Here is a 21284-nt window from a genome sequence, read left to right on the forward strand (position 1 = left end):
TGATTGATGCCCCCTCCGGCGGAGCTCCGGAAAAGGCCCCAAGATGGGATCTCTTGGGTCTAGAAGGTTGCTGCAGTGGAAATAGGGTTTCGCGGTGCTCCTGGATGTTTTCAGGGTATATGAGTATATATAGGAGGAGGAAGTAGGTCGGTTGAGCCACGAGGGGCCCACGAGGGGGGTAGGCGTGTCCCCTGCCTCGTGGCCTCCTTGTTGGTTGCTTGACATCCACTCCAAGTCCCCAGGATCACGTTTGTTCCAAAAATTAACTCTCCCAAAGGTTTTATTCCGTTTGGATTCCGTTTGATATTCCTTTTCTGTGAAACACTAAAATAGGCAAAAAAATAGCAATTTGCACTAGGCCTTGGGTTAGTAGGTTAGTCCCAAAAATAATATAAAAGTGTAAAATAAAGCCCATTAACATCCAAAACAGATAATATAATAGCATGGAACAATCGAAAATTATAGATACGTTGGAGACGTATCACTCCACACATCGACCGCTCTCCAGCATGCATCTAGTGTATTAAGTTCATGGAGAAATGGAGTAATGCAATAAGAACGATGACATGATGTAGACAAGATCTATCTATGTAGAGATAGACCCCCATCGTTTTATCCTTAGTAGCAACGATACATATGTGTCGGTTCCCCTTCTGCCACTGGGATTAAGCACCGTAAGATCGAACCCACTACAAAGCACCTCTTCCCATTGCAAGATAAATAGATCAAGTTGGTCAAACAAAACCCAAATATCGAAGAAGAAATACGAGGCTATAGCATAAAAGAGATCAAAGAAACTCAAATACTTTCATGGATACAAAAAGATAGATGTGATCATAAACTCAAAGTTCATCGGATCCCAACAAACACACCGCAAAAGAGTTACATCACATGGATCTCCAAGAAACCATTGTATTGAGAATCAAGAGAGAGAGAGAGAGGAAGCCATCTAGCTACTAACTACAGACCCAAAGGTCTACAAAGAACTACTCACACATCATCAGAGAGGCACCAATGGAGGTGGTGAACCCCATCCGAGATGGTGTCCAGATTGGATCTTGTCATGGATTTGTCACGGCAGATGTCCTTAGTATGAGGACTTAGTCGCGAGGCCAACGCATCTATGTGGTAGCTTGAGAGGGGTTGAGTGGGACGGGAGACGCGAGGTTTTTACCTAGGTTCCGCCACTCACGGTGGAGGTAAAAGCCTACATCCTTCTTGATTCATATTGATGATGATGACGATCATGGTTACAAGGGCAAGGTTTCGTTACCTCTATCTCGAGAGCATCTACTTTGATGTTGTCTAAGAGTTGTCTACTGGGACGTGTCTATTGATACGTCTAGGAAAAACCTTGCCCTCTTGGGGCGCCCCGCCCCTCCTTATATAAGTTGAAGGGGCGGGTTACATGTAGAGTCCTAGTCGGATTAAGACTTAAACTATTCTGACTTCTCATCACGGGCTTTTCTCCATGGGCTTCTTAACGTCTTGGGCTTCTTAGCGTCTCGGGCTTATTAACCCCAGGCGTCTCTATCTGCCAGGTTATAACAGTCTGCCAGGTTATAACTGTCTGCTGGCTTATAACTGTCCACCATCTTACAATCTGTCGGCTCACCAATGGGTCACCAGGCTCGGCCGGGTCATCAGTGAGTCGTCAGTCCTCAGGCGGTTTACCAATGAAATACCAAGTCCCAACAGGGTCATATCTCCGGCTGGGTCATACCGCGGGGTATATCCCCGACATTAGCCCCCAGTTTAATTTGGATTTATCCATATTAAACTGATCCTGTAAAACAAACACAAGAACAAATTTGATAGATTGTGCTCCGGGTTAAAATATTCTTGTAAGTCAGCACCTGATCATCCTTAAGTACTTGTCATTTCCTTCTTCTATAAAATCCAGGTCAATAGGCCAGCCTCATAATCAATTTGCTGACATTAGCTTCTCACAGAAAAATATTGTGAAGAATAATTCATTTGATTCAGCTCCCAATGCTTAACAAAAATACTGGCCTTTGAAATACTCATCTGATTTTTAGCCGGCTTGAATATGTAAATCTTGCCCATTTATGATTACCAAAAGAGCCGGTTTGTAAGTATTGATGGCACTGGGTCATAATTGTTGCTAACATCAAGCTTGAAAATGTACCTCCCTTATATGCATATCACTTGTAGCCCCCAAGTCTTAACAAGGGAGCGTAGTAACAACTTAAGACTTGCTTCAATATAAATGTCGCAACCTTGAAGAAATCTAGGTTGTTCATCTCAATCACTAGTCAAAACTGAATATTCCACATATGTAGCCCCCAAGTGTCGGGTTGTCATGTTTGCAGCAACCTGGGACTTTTAATTGCCTTATGCTTATAAAAACTTCAACCAGTTGAGCCCCCAAGGGCCGGGTCATTATGCAATAATGAGCAGGGACTTTATATATATATTAAAAATAACATTATGATGAAGCATCCATCATGGGACTTGAACCCACGACCACAAGGTTAAGAGCCTTGTGCTCTACCAACTGAGCAATGGACCCTTCAATATAATGGATTAAGGCTTGTGTACTTTGAATTTTTGGTAGGAGCAATTAGTGGCCCCCAAGGGCCGGCTCATCACTTATTTGATGGGTCGAGTCTTCAATAAAGCAAGTTAAAAATGACTTTGCATTAGCCCCCAAGTGCCATGGTGCATGATGGCAGTGACATGGGACTTGCGTATTTGATGTAATATCAATCTAAATAATGTAGCCCCCAAGTGTCGGGTCGTAAGCCTGCGACGACTCGGGACTATTCCTTCCATTGCAGAATAAACCATATCCATTGATAAAGAAATAATAGCCATTGCACTGAAGCAACTTTGAAAACCTCAATCATAATACTGGTTATTGATAACCATAACAAAAATCCAACCATGTTGGCTATTGAAGATTTGAATAATATAATCTGGTATGAAAACCTCAATCATTCAATATCATCATAAAAATCCAGCCAATTTTAGCTATTTAAAGATTTGAATACCTTATCGGCTGATAAGTAAATCCGGAGTTTAAATACTCGATGGCTCTTGGCCGATGGTGACTTAATGCACATCCTTGTAATCCGGGATTTTTGTAACCCAACGGCTTATAGCCTTTGTGAAAATCAATAATTGATAACCCTTTTGAAACACCAACTTCAATCTTTGATGATGGGTTTGAACTTAATCATTTATGTAAGACATAGCTCTGCAAATCCTGTACAGAGTTCAAACAACATATGCCTTGGCGACTTAACGTCAAAAGCCAAGGTGGGTAACAAGCCAAACATAATATAGTCTTATGAAATTATGGAAAAGACTAGAATTAAGGCCATTTAAGTCTAAACATACTGGCAACTTAAAGTTAAAAGCCAGGGCGGGTTATCAAACCTCGCATATTCATATAACCAGGAAAACATACCTGTAGGATTGATTTATATTGTTGGCTTACATTGCCATACCCAGTGAAGGTAACAACCCAATGATTTATAAGCGCATGATTCCAATGGTGCAATCCAAAATACACTGGTGACTTAATGTCCAAAACCAGGTTGGGTGAAATAATACCCCAGAGAGGTTCACAATATGAACCATAAGGCATGATAGCTGTCATCAATTTCCAATCATGTATCCTCATGTCACAAGAGGAAAACCTCAAAAAAGAATCTTCAAATCAAATAAAAATCAGAAAATGAGGCTTTCATAGGCGGCCAGGCCTAAAACCCAAGTGCTTTTCATGGGCTTGCACAGCCACTAGCTGAATCTTCAAACCTTGTAAGCGGACCTCACATAACCAACCACCATTTTAACCTTGATAAGTTCAAGGTCTTAATAAGATTGATTGTCAAGAGTTCGGCAGGTTATTCCAGGATTATCTGGGCGGAGTGGCAGACGTATAAGGAAGGATCAACTGAAATTGTTTGGTGCTATGCACCTTGGGTTTCAAACCAAGAGGGGTTTGTTAAAGCTATGTTTTGTGAACAGGGAGCCCTTCAAGGGATATATATTGAGATGTGCTCGCCGGGTACCTATGTTTGAGCTGTGTTGTGCAGCAGACTCTCTTTGGTCCCTTTAATCCGGGCGTCAAGCCTCCAAGTAGGTTATAACAACGGTGTTCAAGCCGGATCAACAGGGTAGTCACAGCTATGCTCAATGAGCAGGAAGCCCCCAAGTATTTTGTAATCATGGCGTACAAGCCGGATCAAGAGAGTAGTCATAGCTATGCTCAATGAGTAGGAAGCCCCCAAGTGACCAATGATATGATAAGCCAATAAGGCAGGATACCCGTGTTTGAACCGCGCATCATGCCAGCAAGTTCTCTTTGGCAACCTTTAATTTTTCCTGAGAACTCGAACTTATGGTAAATGGATTCTTTTTGAACCGGAATTTTAAACCAGATATTGAGAGCTTCAAAGCTTTGTGAGAGACAGATTTCTCTTGAGCCAGATTTTAAACCGGAACCCTTCATTTTAAGCCGGAAATTTTCTGACGGCCTTTAAATTTTCATCAATATGGCAGTAGCCTCCGGGACCGGGTTATCTTCCCTCCAATGACCAGGGCTTGTTGAATTTGCTCAAACTGGCAACATTTACTGAGTAATGTCATCATAGCCCCTGAGTCTTAAGACTACTCAAGGAGTTGGCTTGAGACTCTCCATACTTGACTGTGATATGAACCGGCATATAGTTGAACAGCGGATTGCAGAAATATGTTGAATCTTGACGGGTTATAAATGACCCTGTCCATTGATCCATCTGATGTAGGCAAGGGCCATAGTTTGATGGTCTCCTTTGCAATTATGAATTCTGCATAAGAATTTGCACAAACGAGAGTAATTGTTCTCGAAGAAAAAAATGTATCAATAGAAACTTGACAGGATGGATTTCACCTGATATGTTTTATCAAGAATTATCAGCCGTGGGGTTGCGGCAACGATGACAGAGGTGGCGGCTTAAAACGCAACATCGGGCGGCTCAGAAGGGATCCTCTGGGTTATGTTTCAGCTTACCCATACTGGAAATCTCGCACTAATGCTTCTTGTAGTATGTCCAGTGCCTGGCCACTTGATTTCTTACAGCCGGCAGGTGAGTGCACGGGAGCAACTAGAGAGGGGCTGGGCTGAGCCGGCCGCGGGCTCGCGGGGCGATCTAGGCAACTCACCAGTAAGGCCGCGACAAAGGCAGTTTAACGGGAAGTCAAACGAGACAGGGCATGTGGCTATGAAGACGGAGGCGGACGGTGGAGGCGCGACCGTGGCTAGTGGCAAAGACGACTTGCAAGGAGGTGGGTCGCAACTATGGTGGCTCAGCGATGCAAGCGCAGCTACATCAGAGATGGCTCAACTGGAGACCGAGGCGACTCGAGCGGTTGTCGGCTCAGTGATGAGGCGGCCGACGGAGGTGGAGCAAGGCAGCTTGGAAGAGGGACCACACGGAGGCAGAAGTGTGACCCAGCGGGGCTGCTGCAGAAACAGCGCACCGGCCATGGATGAATTGCAGCAGCGGAGGGGTGAGGCCGACTCGTAGGCAGAGCAGCTCGTAGGTTGAAGTAGCGACTTGGAGCAGACGCGGCCGAAAGAGCAGAGGCGAGTGGGCCATCGGTGGCGGCTTGATGCAGCGGCGGCTGAGGCCCCCAGCAAGGAGAGCAGTCTCGGTGACGCAGAGGTGAGTGGCGGCTCATAAAGGCCGTGGCGGCAGCGGAGTCTGGTGAGGGGATGCCATGGTGGACCTCGGCGGTTTGTGCCGATTCAGCCTCGGTGACTCAAGGTGAACTCGGCGGCTCAGGGCCAGTTATGTGACAGCGGTTGAGATGGGCCCGCGATGGCTCAACGGCAGCCGCGCGGGGGTGACGGCAGTAGCCGACAGTGGCGGCTTGATGCAGTGGCAGGTCAATGAAGATCGGAAGTGATGCTGACGAGATGAACTACGGCAGTGGTCGTGGCGATTTGTAGTGGAGGCGCGGCGGCTCGGATGGTCAGTGCCGGCGACTCAACGGAGGACCGCAGCGGATGAGTAAAGCAACCCGGAATTGACGAAGAGGCACGCTGGCGACTTGACGAAGGACTGCGGTGGCTTGAAACAGGTGATGTGGCACGAGAGGCGGCTGATCCAGCATGCACAGGTGGCAGTAGAAGGCATGGATGCACCAGAGCGGCCCTTGGTCCTGAAACGACGGTGGTTTAGCAGCGAGGGCGGATGCGACCGGGCGGCTCAGAGGCTGGCTCGTCGTGGAGCGAGACAACACTCGAAGGTGGGCGAGGGTGGCCGACAGAACCACGTCGGCGAAGGAGGCCAGCGGCTGACTGAGGCAATGGCGGCTCTCAGTAGGCAGGCGACTCAGATGCAGGGCAGACACGTGGTTGAGACAAGGCTGCAGCAGAGCGGCCGGTTTAACAGTGGTGGAGCCAAAACATTGGAGGCGGCTCATCAGCTGCGTGGTTGAGGGCAGTGGCTCAAAGCAGCAACTCGGAGGCGGCGTACAGCGAAGGTGGCTCACGGTGATGTCAATGCGATGTACTTGGTAACGGCGAATTGTGGCTGTACAATGAAGATACGTCGGCAAGGCGTCAAGTTGAGGCAGGTGCCTTGGAAGGATTAGGCGGCTCAGGCGGATGCACAACGCGATGGCATGCGGGAGCCTGGTGCGGTGGCTCTCGGCAGAGTGACAACATGAGGCCGAGCAAGGCAGCCACGTAGGAGCGACGGCAGGATGGTCGTGGTGGCGGAGGAGTCCGGGGTGGCTCGACAGCGGCAGCTGAGGCCGGCCGCAGAGACGGGGCGCCAGCGTGGGGAGGTACCCGAGGGCGGCCGCTCAGAGGTGACTCGACGCAAGAGCAAAATCGGTGAGGCACGGGCGGCTCATGGTGGAGATGAACCGGGGCGGTTGACTCCGAGTCCACGCCCATGACCCCATCCTTTCTGGGTCGTGTTTGGGTTGACCTCCACTCTTTTTTTTCTTTGTAATCAGTAGTTATAGAAAACGGCCGAACAAATCGCATGATGGCGACAACAGATCGACAGTAACCCTAACACTTCTCCGACTTAAATCTCACGGGTTGTAAAATCTGGACCGATGAACTCGAAGCTGACGCAGATCCTTTCCAATCGGTTTTTCTTCATCTGGAATTTACCATCTTCTCGATCCCTGTGAATGATCCCTCCAAGAACTCAACACCACCATGCACAGGCCCCACGATGGGCGCCAACTGTCGTGGATTTGTCACGGCGGATGTCCTTAGTATGAGGACTTAGTTGCGAGGCCAACGCATCTATGTGGTAGCTTGAGAGGGGTTGAGCGGGAGAGGAGACGCGAGGTTTTTACCCAGGTTCGGCCCCTCGCGGTGGAGGTAAAAGCGTACATCATGCTTGATTCATATTGATGATGATGACGATCTCGGTTATAAGGGCGAGGTTTCATTACCTCTATCTTGAGAGCATCTACTTTGATGTTGTCTAAGACTTGTCTATTGAGACCTGTCTATTGATATGTCTAGGAAAAACCTTACCCTCTTGGGGTGCCCTGCCCCTCCTTATATAAGTTGAAGGGGCAGGTTACATGTAGAGTCCTAGTCGGATTAAGACTTAAACTATTCTGACTTCTCATCACGGGCTTCTCTCCATGGGCTTCTCAACGTCTTGGGCTTCTTAGCGTCTCGGGCTTATTAACCCCAGGCGACTTTGTCTGCCGGGTTGTAACTGTCTGCCAGGTTATAACCGTCTATCGGGTTATAACTGTCTGTCGGCTTATAACTGTCCGCCGGCTTACAATCTGTCGGCTCACCAATGGGTCACCAGGCTCGACCGAGTCATTAGTGAGTCATCAGTCCTCGGGCGGTTTACCAATGAAATACCAAGTCCCAGCCGGGTCATATCTCCAGTCGGGTCATACCACGGGGTATATCCCTGACAGATCTGGTGGCTGTGGACTCTTCGGCGGCTGGATCAATATTTCGTCGACTCCCCTAGGGTTTTGGGAATATTGGGGTATTTATATAGCAAAGAGGCGGTCCGGGGGGCACCCGAGGTGGGCACAACCCACCAGGGCGCGCCTAGGCCTCTTGGCATGCCCTGGTGGGTTGTGCTCTCGTCGGAGCACCCCCAGGTGCAGCCAGGGCCCATTATGCTCCTTCTGGTCCATAAAAAATCTCTGTAAAGTTTCGTGGCATTTGGACTCCGTTTGGTATTGATTTTCTGTGACGTAAAAACATGGAAAAAACAGCAACTGGCACTTGGCACTATGTCAATAGGTTAGTACCAAAAATGATATAAAATGACTATAAAATGATTATAAAACATCCAAGATTGATAATATAACAACATGGAACAATCAAAAATTATAGATACGTTGGAGACGTATCAATGTCCGGTCCGGTTTTGACCGGTTCCAGTTGCTCTCTAGATAGGTTGTAGCCAGATTTCCGAGGTCGGATCGGATGTCCTAGGCTTTTAGGAGCTTGGCTTCTAGCTTGCTGTTGGGGTTGACATCTCTAGGGGTCAGATGTCCGGGGCCTATAGCCCTTCTCCGGTTCCTCTCATCGTGATCCTTCGTCCATGTACTTGGGGACTTGTCCATCATCAAGAGCATCTCCTAGAGGGTGGTCTTCATACCTAATCACACATAGCATTCCGGCTTTAGGTAGTAGCCATGTCTCACATGGGTCCTATAGAATATCACAAAGGAGAGATGTCACCTTGGTCTCGATAGCTCTAGCACGTGCTCGTGTCATCGGTCCACTTGGCACTTGAGTGGGCGAAGGTTGGTCCATGGGGATGACTGAAGGATGCTCCGCATCATCTCCCCTTACCTTGGTAAAGATCTGACCTCGGATCGAAAACCTCATCACCATAGTAGGGAGAGAGATCCTTGACGTTGAAGATATCGCTCATGTTGTACTTGTCGTGAGGTATGTTGATCTTGTATGCATTGTTGTTGTAGCATGTGATCACATTGAAGGGTCCATCGGCTCGAGGTGTAGCTACACAAGATCTCCAGTGTTGAATATCATGGGTTGCTTGTTGATGTTGAGCTTGGTCGTGAGGTGGTGTACTTGGCGCTTGAGTGCTTGTCTTGTATCGTCATGCACCTTCTTGAGATAGCTCGCTCATGCGCTCGCGTCCATGTTGATGCGCTCTTGTAGAGGTAGCGGTAGAATGTCAAATGGGGACGACGGATTGAAACCTTAGACGGCCTCGAAGGGACACTTACCGGTAGTCGAATGTCTTGATCGATTGTAGGCGTACTCGGCAATAGGTAAGCATTCCTCCCACTCCTTGATGTTCTTCTTGATCAACACACGGAGGAGAGTCGATAGCCTCCGGTTCGTGACCTCCGTTTGGCCGTCGGTTTGTGGATGGTATGCAGATGAGAAGAGTGGCTTGATTCCGATCTTGGCACATAGGGTCTTCCAAAAGTAGCTAAGGAACTTGACATCGCGGTCCGACACAATAGTCTTGGGCACTCCATGTAGACGCAAGATTTCCCTACAAAAGAGATTTGCAACATGTGAAGCATCGTCTATCTTGTTACATGGAATAAAGTGTGCCATCTTAGAGAAATGGCCCACAACAACAAATGCTGAATCTTTTCCATTTCTAGTCCTAGGCAAACCAAGCACAAAGTCTATACTAATATCTTCCCATGGGTGATGCGGAATAGGAAGTGGCATATAGAGATCACTGGATTGAGCTTTAGACTTAGCTTTGCGACATGTAGAGCATCGGTTGGTGTAGTGGGAGACGTCACGAAACATGTTGGGCCAAGATTAGTTCTTGGAGAGCATTGCGAATGTCTTGTCGCGTCCAAAGTGTCCCATAAGTCCTCCTCCATGAGCCTCTTGCAAAAGTAACAAATGAAGAGAAGACTCAGGTATACAAAGCTTGTTAGCTCTCATTAGATAATCATCCTTGATATAATATCTCTCCCAAGATGTATGCATGAAGCATTTGGTATAAGGAATAGCAAAAGTAGTATCATGCGCATACAAGTCTTTGTTGTGCTCAAATCCAATGACATTCAATTCAAGTTGAGTTACAAGCATGCACTTGCGGGAAAGAGTGTCTGCCACAACATTTTCCTTACCTTTGATGTACTTGATGACATAAGGAAATGACTCAATGAACTCATTCAATTTGGCATGTCGCGTATTCAATTTCATTTGAACTTTAAGGTATTTAAGCGTCTCATGATCTGTATGGATGACAAATTCACGAGGGCGAAGATAATGTTCCCACACATGCAAGACTATCACTAAACCATATAATTCTTTGTCATGGATGGGGTAGCTAAGTTGCGCTCCAGAAAGTTTCTCGCTAAAGTATGCTATTCGGTGCTTCTCTTGCATCAACACACCTCCTATGACATTACGACTAGCGTCGCAATGCACTTCAAAATTTTATCAAAATTGGGCAATGCATGCAATGAAGCATGTGTAAGAAAATTCTTAAGCTCGTGAAATGCAGTATCTTGGGATGGTCCCCAAACAAATGGTGTATTCTTCTTACTCAATGCGTGCAAAGGTGATGCAATGGTGCTAAAATCCTTCACAAAGCGGCGATAAAATATGGCTAAGCCAAGGAAGCTACGCACTTGTTGCAAGTTAGTTGGTTGTGGCCAAGTTTTAATAGCATCGATTTTAGCTTCATCTACATGAACATCCTTAGAAGAAACAACAAAACCCAAGAAAACAAGCTTGTCAACACCAAATGTGCATTTCTCCATATTAGCATAAAGGCGCTCGTTTTGAAGAGTTTGCAAAATGGCCCTAAGATGGGTTACATGATCTTCTAGAGATTCGCTAAACACAAGTATATTGTCAAAGTATACCACGAGAAATATGCCAATGTATTTGCGAAGAACATAATGCATCACACGCATGAAAGTGTCGGGTGCTTCGGATAAGCCCATAGGCATAACTAACCACTCATACAAGCCAAACTTGGTTTTGAAAGTGGTTTTCCATTCATCACCTTCTTGAATGCGAATTTGGTAATAGCCACTTTTAAGATCAATTTTTGAGAAAATGGTGGCTCCGCTAAGCTCATCTAGCATATCGTCAAGGCGTGGAATGGGATGCCTATAGCGAACAGTGATAGCATTTATGGGATGGCAATCGGAACACATGCGAAAACTACCATCCCTCTTAGGCACAGGAATAACCGGAACAACACAAGGACTTAAGATTTCACGTATATGCCCATTGTCAATGAGGTGTTGTACTTGACTTAGAATTTCCTTGGTTTCCTCAGGGTTGACGTTGTAGGGTGCCTTGTTTAGTAAAGTTGTGTCGGGGATGAGGTCGATGCGGTGTTCGATGCCTCGTAGTGGAGGTAGTCTTGGAGGTAGCTCATCGGGGAAGATGTCTGCGAACTCCTACAGTAGATTAGACAACACTAAAGGTAGATGGTGAGAGGTGTTAGTTCTTGTCGCCTCGTCTTCACACACTAGGGCATAGTGCATAACACTCGAGGGATTCTCACATACTTCTCTCATCTCTCTTTTTGTAGCTAAAAGCACTAAGTTTTTTCTTGTCACACATCGTCGAGGCACTCATTTTTGGCTTGTGGCTCTCACTCTCTTTGTGGTGGCTCACTCTCTCACTCTTCTCTCCTGATGGGTACATGCTTGCTTGTCGGCGATCACTTGACTTGGCGACATGGGTCATAGAACATACTCCTTTCCCTTCATCTTGAAGCTATAGTGATTGGTTCACCCATTGTGGATGACGTCGCGGTCAAATTGCCAATGTAGTCCAAGCAGGAGGTGGCAAATAGACATGTGAACCACATCACACTCCAATGTGTCTTTGTATGCTCCAATCTTGAAGGATACTTGAATGGTGTGTTCCACATGAATGGTGCCAGAGTCGCTAAGCCATTGGAGCTTGTAGGGACAAGGATGCTTCATCCTGACCAATTGTAGCTTGGAGCATAGTTCTTCACTTGCCAAATTGTGGCCACTTCCTCCATCGATGATGACCTTCGCGGAACGTCCATTGATGCCCGCTTAGGTGTGGAAGATGTGGCAACATTGGTCTTCGTCTTGTTCATGTTGAAGTGTCAAGACCTTGGAGACAACGAGAGCGGGGCTCAAATCATTTCCATAAAAGACTTGGTCATATTAACCTTCATTCATGCGTCGGTGCATAGCCACGTGCTCAAGTGCTTCCATTTCTTCCTCACTCATCGAGTCATAGGTGCCGTTGTCGTTGGCGATCATGGTGTGCCGAGTGGGGCACTCAAATGTTTTGTGGCCTCGGCCTTGAAATGTGAATCATTTGATGGAACTTGTCTTGACAATCTCAACCATTGGAGTAGATGATGATGAAGCTCTGCTACCTCTTGAGCATGCATTGGTTTTCCCTTGAAGAGGAAAGGGTGATGCACCAAAAGTAGCATAAGTATTTCCCTCAGTTTTTGAGAACCAAGGTATCAATCCAGTAGGAGACTACACGCAAATCGCCTAGTACCTGCACAAACAATCAAGAACCTTGCAACCAACGCGATAAAGGGGTTTTCAATCCCTTCACGGCCACTTGCAAAAGTGAGATCTGATAAAGATAATAAGATAAATATTTTTGGTATTTTTGTTGTATAGATTTAAAAGTTAAGATTGAAAAATAAATAAATAGTAAACTAGAATTATATATTGTAAACTTATATGATGTAAAGTAGATCCAGGGGCCATAGGTTTCACTAGTGGCTTCTCTCATGATAGCATATATTACGGTGGGTGAACAAATTACTGCCGAGCAATTGATAGAAAAGTGCATAGTTATGAGAATATCTAGGCATGATCATGAACATAGGCATCATGTCCGTGTCAAATAGACCGAAACGATTCTGCATCTACTACTATTACTCCACACATCGAACACTATCCAGCATGCATCTAGAGTATTAAGTTCATAAGAATAGAGTAACACATTAGGCAAGATGACATGATGTAGAGGGATAAACTCAAGCAATGTGATATAAACCCCATCTTTTTATCCTCGATGGCAACAATACAATACGTGTCGGTTCACTTTCTGTCACTGGGATCGAGCACCGCAAGATTGAACCCAAAGCTAAGCACTTCTCCCATTGCAAGAAAGATCAATCTAGTAGGCCAAACTAAACCGATAATTCGAAGAGACTTGAAAAGATATCAAATCATGCATATAAGAATTCAGAGAAGAACCAAATATTGTTCATAGATAATCTTGATCATAAACCCACAATTCATCGGATCTCGTCATACACACCGCAAAAAGTATTACATCGAATAGATCTGCAAGAACATCGAGGAGAACTTTGTATTGAGAACCAAAGAGAGAGAAGAAGCCATCTAGCTAATAACTCTGGACCCGAAGGTCTGCGGTAAACTACTCACACATCACCGGAGAGGCTATGGTGTTGATGTAGAAGCCCTCCGTGATTGATTCCCCCTCCGGTAGATCACCGGAAAAGGCCCCAAGATGGGATCTCACGGGTACAGAAGGTTGCGGCGTTGGAAAAGTGGTTTCGTGGCTCCCCTGGATATTTTCGGGGTATAAGAGTGTAACACCCCGGATATAACTTTCCCAATTTATACTCCAACTCTTGCCGTTTCCAGCGTTAAGTTATTTTATTTTCTCGGGTTCGGGTCTTTGTCTCCGTGTGTTGTTATCGTTGTCATGCATCTCATATCATGTCATCATGTGCATTGCATTTACATACGTGTTTGTCTCATGCATTCGAGCATTTTCCCCGTTGTCTGTTTTGCATTCCGGCTCTTCGTTCTCCTCCGGTGGTCATTTCTACCTTTCTTTCGTGTGTGGGGATTAAACATTTCCGGATTGGACCGAGACTTGCCAAGCGGCCTTGGTTTACTACCGGTAGACCGCCTGTCAAGTTTCGTATCATTTGGACTTCATTTGATACTCCAACGGTTAACCGAGGGACCGAAAAGGCCTCGTGTGTGTTGCAGCCAAATACCCCTCCAATTTGGCCCAAAAACCCACCTAACTCTTCTCCATCATCTAGAGCGTTCGATCACGATCGCGTGGCCGAAAACCGCACCTCATTTGCACTCTCCTAGCTCCCTCTATGCCTATAAATAGGTCCTCCTCAAAAATCTCGGATCCCCTCCCCGAAACCCTAGATCCGCCCTCACCGCGCCCGCCGGACATATTGCCACCGACGGACACTGTCCAGTCCGCCTCCCCGCTGCCACGTGGCACTCCGCCATTGGTCCACGCCCCGCGGGACCGCATCGCCGCCGCCTCCCACCGCGGCCCGCGGGAGCCCAGGGCAGGGGCCCCCAGGCCCGCGCGCGCCGCCCGCCTCGTCTGGGTGCCCCGCCGCCCGATCCACCACGTCGCCACCACCGCGCCACCTCCGCCGCCGTCGCTGACTTCGCCGGCCGCCGCGCTGCCGCACCGGCCCGGCCACCAACCGCGCCGCCTCGACGCGCCCGGCCGCCGCCGCCTTCGCCCATCGCCGCCCCGTCCTCGCCCTCGCCTCCCGGAACCAGATCTGGCCGCCCCCGCCGGAGTCCGACCGCTCCCCGGCCTCCCTCGCCGTCGCCGGAGAAGATAGATCCGGCCGCCCCCGTCGGAGTTGACTTTTTCCACGAGGTTGATTTTTCCTCTAAGTCCCAGAAATTCCAGATCCAAGTGCTCCTGTTCTTGGCCTCTTAACTGTGCATCAGTAGCTCCGATTCGTGCATATAGCATATCAAAATGTTCATCTCAGAGAATACATCATTTCATTCCATTGCATCATTTTCATTTCAGTTCATCTTGATGCCCGAAATGCTGTTAGAAGAGGGCTACTTGAGTTAATTGTCAGATCTGCTACTCCATTTAGGTTTTTGTCATTTTTGCCATGATTATTGTGTGCTTGATATGCCCTGATGCTCTACATATGTTTTGTTAAGGGTTTTGTCATCTTTCCAGAGGTGAAACCCATGTATTTTTGTGATGTGTGTGGTGCCTAGTGCAAGCTTGCAAAGTGGTGCACTTGGTAATTCTGATTTCAGGGACTTAGCATTTCCACTAAGTCCTTGAGCTGTTTATCTCATGATGCCATATGTTCATGTTGTTTCCTAGTGATCCGTGCCTCTTTTGAGGATGGTCAGTAAGGGAGTTTTGTTAATATTGTAGTGCTATATCCATCCATGTCTTTGTTTTCAATTATGGAGCACCCTAGCTTGAGTCAATCGAGCTCTACTTTTGCTACTTTGTGAATCTGGGCAGATTGTCAACTTGTTTGCAATTTTGCCGATGATGTTGTAGTTTATCCGTGCATGCTATGTTATTGTTCTTGCCATGTCTAGCTTTCATTTTGTGTATTATTGATGGGTGTATGCTTAGCTTATCATGAATTGCACTGTGGTGAGAGCATCGAGCTCGTAAACATGCCTACTTGAGTTTTGTTTTCAGCATGCTTCAGTTTTTCACTAAGTCTGAGAACTGATTATGTTTTTGCCATGTTCACATGCTTGTTAGCATATTTTCTGATCCCTTTTGGCTCAAGGTCACCAAGGGACTTTTGTTAAGCTCTTTGAGTAGCTCCATGCGATTCTTTAATTTGCCATGTTCAGGTCCTGTAGCATGTAGTTTTGTTGCTCCGAAGAGGGCTACCTGATCTGAAATTCCAGACAAGTGTTAATTTCACTAAGTCTGAAATCTGTTTCCCATATGCATTTGTGCCATGCTTGTTTGAACCTGTTAATGGATGAATTGGCTGTATCTCAGTGCTAGAATTTTGTTAAGCATCTTGAGTTCATCCCTGCCATGTATTTTTTTGTCATGTTTGGGTGCTGTAGCTTGTTCATCTCTTTGCATTTAGATGGCTACTTGTTGTAAATCACAGACCGATGTCATATTTGAATCGCATGCCATTTCCAAACCGTAACTCCGATTCCGGCGTTCTTTATATCGTTTTCAAGCGATTTCATCTCATCTTTCCAGTGGCACACTTGGATTTCCAAGTTGAGGCCAGGTTCTTGCATTTCCTGTCATATCTTGCATTATGCATCCCGCATCGCATCCCGCATAGCATATCATCTTTGCATCATATTGTTTGATCCTTGCACGTGGTTGATTGTGTCCTGTTGCTTGTTGTCTTATTTGGGTAGATCCGGGAGAAGAGTTCGCTAACGAGGAGCCCGTTGAGTTTGCTCTCGAGGATCCAGTCAACTCTGACAACTTTGCAGGCAAGATGATCATACCCTCGAAATCACTACTATCTTTGCTATGCTAGTTTGCTCGCTCTTTTGCTATGCCAATGCTACGATGCCTACCATTTGCTTTCAAGCCTCCCAAACTGCCATGTCAAACCCCTAAACCACCATGTCCTAGCAAACCGTTGATTGGCTATGTTACCGCTTTGCTCAGCCCGTCTTATAGCGTTGCTAGTTGCAGGTGAAGATTGAAGGCCGTTCCTCGTTGGAACATTTATTTACTTGTTGGGATATCATTATATTGCTATGTTATCTTAATGCATCTATATACTTGGTAAAGGGTGGAAGGCTCGGCCTCTCGCCTAGTGTTTTGTTCCACTCTTGCCGCCCTAGTTTTCGTCATATCGGTGTTATGTTCCCGGATTTTGCGTTCCTTACGCGGTTGGGTTATAATGGGAACCCCTTCATAGTTCGCCTTGATTAAAGCTTTTCCAGCAATGCCCAACCTTGGTTTTACCATTTGCCACCTAGCCTCTTTTTCCCTTGGGTTTCCGGAGCCAGAGGGTCATCTTATTTAAACCCCCCCCCCCCCGGGCCAGTGCTCCTCTGAGTGTTGGTCCGAACCGGGCAGCCCGCGGGGCCACCTCGGGGAAACTCGAGGGTTGGTTTTACTCGTAGCTTGACCTATCTGAGTGTGCCCTGAGAACGAGATATGTGCAGCTCCTATCGGGATTTGTTGGCACATTCGAGCGGTGTTGCTGGTCTTGTTTTAACCTGTCGAAGTGTCTTGAAGAACCGAGATACCGAGTCTGATCGGAATGTCTTGGGAGGAGGTCTATTCCTTCGTTGACCGTGAGAGCTTGTCATGGGCTAAGTTGGGACTCCCCAGCAGGGATTTGAACTTTCGAAAGCCGTGCCCGCGGTTATGGGCAAATGGGAATTTGTTAATGTCCGGTTGTAGATAACTTGAACCTTAATTTAATTAAAATGAATCAACTGAGTGTGTTACCGTGATGGCCTCTTCTCGGTGGAGTCCGGGAAGTGGACACGGTGTTGGAGTAATGTATGCGCAGGTTGTCCTCTAGTTTCTCGCTCGCGCTTTGCCTTCTCTTCTCGCTCTCTTTTGCGAATAAGTTAGCCACCATATATGCTAGTCGCTTGCTGCAGCTCCACCTATATTTACCTTACCTTACCTTTAAGCTTAAATAGTCTTGATTGCGAGGGTGCGAGATTGCTGAGTCCCTGTGGCTCACAGATTACTATTGCACCAGATGCAGGGCCTGATGATTCCGCTCCAGGTGACGCGCTCGAGCTCAAGTGGCGACGAGGACTCTCAACGTTACTATGTTTCTTTTCCTGATGATCAGTAGTGGTGCCCTGTTGGGGGTGATCGGGACCATGTCGCATGTTGGGTTATCTTTTATTTTGGCGCCGTAGTCCGGCCATGAGTGTTTGGATGATGTATGTTATTTATGTACTTGATTGACGTGGCGAGTGTAAGCCAACTATGTTATCCCTTTTCATTATCTATATTACATGGGATGTTTGTGATGATTGCCTGACTTGCGACATATGCCTTCAATGCGATTATGCCTCTAAGTCGTGCCTCGACACGTGGGAGCTATAGTCGCATCGAGGGTGTGACAAGTTGGTATCAGAGCAAAGGTGGCAGTGGTTCTTCCCACCCACCCAACCCTGGCTTTCAGAACAAGACTTCGTCTCAAGCTCCAAGATCGAGTGTTCCGTATCACCGTCCGCTTTCAGAGGTCACGTGCAACAAGTGCCAACAGAAGGGTCACTATGCCAACAAGTGTTTCAACCAGAAGACATCTTTCCAGAAGAGCTTCCAAGAATGCCTCCGCACCGGCCAGTTGAATTCGTTATTGATCTTGAGCCCGGTACGGAACCTGTGTGCAAGCGTCCTTACAAGCTCAGACCTGAAGAGTTGAAGGAGCTGAAGAAGCAACTCGATATTCAAGAGAAAATGGGTCTCATACGGCCTAGTTCTTCTCTGTGGGTTTGTGGTGTTCCTTTTGTGAAGAAGAAGGATGGAACGGTCCGACTTTGTGTTGATTACCGTCCATTGAACAAGAAGACCATCAAGAACAAATACCCACTTCCCAACATCAATGAGCTATTCGAACAACTCAAAGGTGCCCAAGTATTCTCCAAGCTTGATCTCCGTATGGGTTATCATCAGATTCGAATCCGTGAGCAAGATATTCCCAAGACGGCTTTCAGGACAAGCTATGGGTCATATGAATACACTGTCATGTCTTTTGGCCTCGTCAACGCTCCTCCGACGTTCTCTCGCATGATGAACTTCATCTTCAACGCCTACACCAATGACTTCGTTTTGGTCTATCTCGACGACATTCTGGTTTTCTCGAAGAACAAGGAAGATCATGCCAAGCACTTGCATTTGGTTCTCGATAAGCTCAGGGAACATCAGTTCTACGCCAAGCTCTCCAAATGTGAATTTTGGCTCGATGAGGTTCCTTATCTTGGTCATATCATCTCTTCCAAGGGCATTGCCGTGAATCCTGAGAAGGTGTCTGCAATCGTGAATTGGGAACCTCCTCAGAACGTGAAGCAACTCCGTAGCTTCCTCGGTCTCGCAAGCTACTGCCAAAGATTCGTTGAAAACTTTTCTAAGATCGCGAAGCCTCTCTCAAATCTTCTCTAGAAGCACATCAAGTACGTTCGGTCTCCGGAGTGTGACATTGCTTTCAACACTTTGAAAGAGAAATTGATCACTGCTCCAGTTCTGACTCCGCCTGATGAATCCAAGCCGTACGAGGTCTTTTGTGATGCCTCTCTCCAAGGTCTTGGCGCAATGTTGATGCAAGAGAAGTAGGTTGTTGCTTATACCTCTCGCCAGTTGAAACCTAATGAGAAGAACTACCCCACTTATGATCTCGAGTTGGCGGCAGTTGTGCATGCTCTTTTGACTTGGAGACATCTTCTATTGGGAAGAAAAGTGGACATTTTCACTGATCACAAGAGTCTCAAGTACATCTTCACTCAGCCTAATCTCAACCTTAGGCAAACTCGATGGGTCGAAATGATTCAAGAGTATAATCTGAGTATTGAGTATACTCCAGGCAAGGCCAATGTGATTGCTGACGCATTGAGCAGAAAGGCCTATTGCAACAGTCTGATTCTCAAGCCTTATCAACCCGAGCTTTGTGAAGCTTTCCGCAAACTAAACCTGCAAGTTGTTCCTCAAGGTTTCCTCGCCAACCTTCAAGTCTCTCCTACCTTGGAAGACTAGATTCGCCAAGCCCAGCTTCTTGATGCTATGGTGAAAAAGGTGAAGATTGGGATTGCCAAGAGTCAGCCCAAGTACAAGTGCTACCGCCTTGATGACAAGGATACTCTCTTCTTCGAGGATCGTATTGTGGTACCCAAAGGTGACCTCCGTAAAGTGATCATGAACGAGGCTCACAATTCTCTCCTCTCCATCCACCCTGGGAGCACGAAGATGTATCAGGACCTTAAGCCAGCTTATTGGTGGACTCGAATGAAGCGCGAGATTGCTCAATTCGTGAATGAATGTGATGTCTGCAGAAGAGTGAAGGCAGAACACCAAAGGCCATCTGGTCTCCTCCAACCTCTTGCCATTCCAGAATGGAAGTTTGACCACATTGAAATGGACTTCGTGACTGGGTTTCCAAAGTCCAAGCGTGGCAATGATGCTATATTCGTTGTCATCGAAAAACTCACTAAAGTGGCTCACTTTGTGCCTATCAAAGAGTCGATCACTGCAGCTCAATTGGCGGAACTCTATACCTCTCGGATTGTTTCCCTGCACGGTATTCCTCAAATGATCTCTTCAGACCATGGCAGCATCTTTACCTCCAAGTTTTGGGATTCTTTTCAGAAGGCCATGGGCACCAACATCCGCTTCAGCACAGCTTTCCATCCTCAAACTAGCGGTCAAGTCGAGCGTGTCAACCAGATTCTTGAAGATATGCTCAGGGCTTGTGTGATCTCCTTCGGCATGAAGTGGGAGGATTGCCTTCCTTATGCTGAATTCTCCTACAACAACAGTTTTCAAGCAAGTTCGGGCAAGGCCCCATTTGAAATTCTGTATGGCAGGAAGTGCCGTACCCCTCTCAACTGGTCTGAAACCGGTGAACGTCAGCTTTTGGGTAATGACTTAATCACAGAGGCAGAAGAAATGTGCAAAGTCATTCGAGATAACCTCAAAGCAGCCCAATCCCGCCAGAAGAGCTACTATGACACTAAGCACCGTGATTTGGTTTTCAAGATCGGAGATCATGTTTACCTCCGCGTCTCTCCTATGAAAGGTACTCGTCGCTTCGGTATCAAAGGGAAGCTTGCCCCCAGATACGTGGGACCTTTCAAGATTGTCAGCAAGAGAGGCGATCTCGCCTATCAACTCGAGCTTCCTTCAAACTTTGCAAATGTTCATGATGTGTTCCATGTCTCTCAGCTCCGAAAGTGCTTCAAGACTCCTGACCGTACCGTCAACTTCGAGGACATTGAGCTCCAAGAAGATCTCTCTTATCGTGAGCACCCAGTTGCTATTCTTGAAGAGATTGAACGCAAGACTCGCAACAAGTCAATCAAATTTCTCAAAGTCAAGTGGTCACACCATTCCGACCGTGAAGCTACCTGGGAACGCGAGGATCACCTCCGTTCTGAGTACTCAGTGTTCTTTCAGTCCTAGATCTCGGGACGAGATCCTTTCGTAGTGGTGGAGTGTTGTAACACCCCGGATATAACTTTCCCAATTTGTACTCCAACTCTTGCCGTTTCCGACGTTAAGTTATTTTATTTTCTCGGGTTCGGGTCTTTGTCTCCGTGTGTTTTTATCGTTGTCATGCATCTCATATCATGTCATCATGTGCATTGCATTTGCATACGTGTTCGTCTCATGCATTCGAGCATTTTCCCCATTGTCCGTTTTGCATTCCGGCGCTTCGTTCTCCTCCGGTGGTCATTTCTACCTTTCTTTCGTGTGTGGGGATTAAACATTTCTGGATTGGACCGAGACTTGCCAAGCGGCCTTGGTTTACTACCGGTAGACCGCCTGTCAAGTTCCGTATCATTTGGACTTCGTTTGATACTCCAACGATTAACCGAGGGACCGAAAAGGCCTC

The 21284-nt window shown here is 46.9% G+C and overlaps 1 non-coding gene across 1 annotated transcript; it reads right to left on the minus strand.

The window, feature by feature from the left end:
- Window positions 1–2458: 2458 nt before the first annotated feature.
- TRNAK-CUU (transfer RNA lysine (anticodon CUU)) lies at window positions 2459–2533 on the minus strand. The gene has a single exon. It is a non-coding gene; the product is annotated as a tRNA-Lys (tRNA).
- Window positions 2534–21284: the final 18751 nt, after the last annotated feature.

Source organism: Triticum urartu, chromosome 5A (genome assembly GCF_056163025.1).
Source record: "Triticum urartu cultivar PI428250 chromosome 5A, HENAU_Tu73, whole genome shotgun sequence".
In the NCBI taxonomy this organism is placed as follows: domain Eukaryota; kingdom Viridiplantae; phylum Streptophyta; class Magnoliopsida; order Poales; family Poaceae; genus Triticum; species Triticum urartu.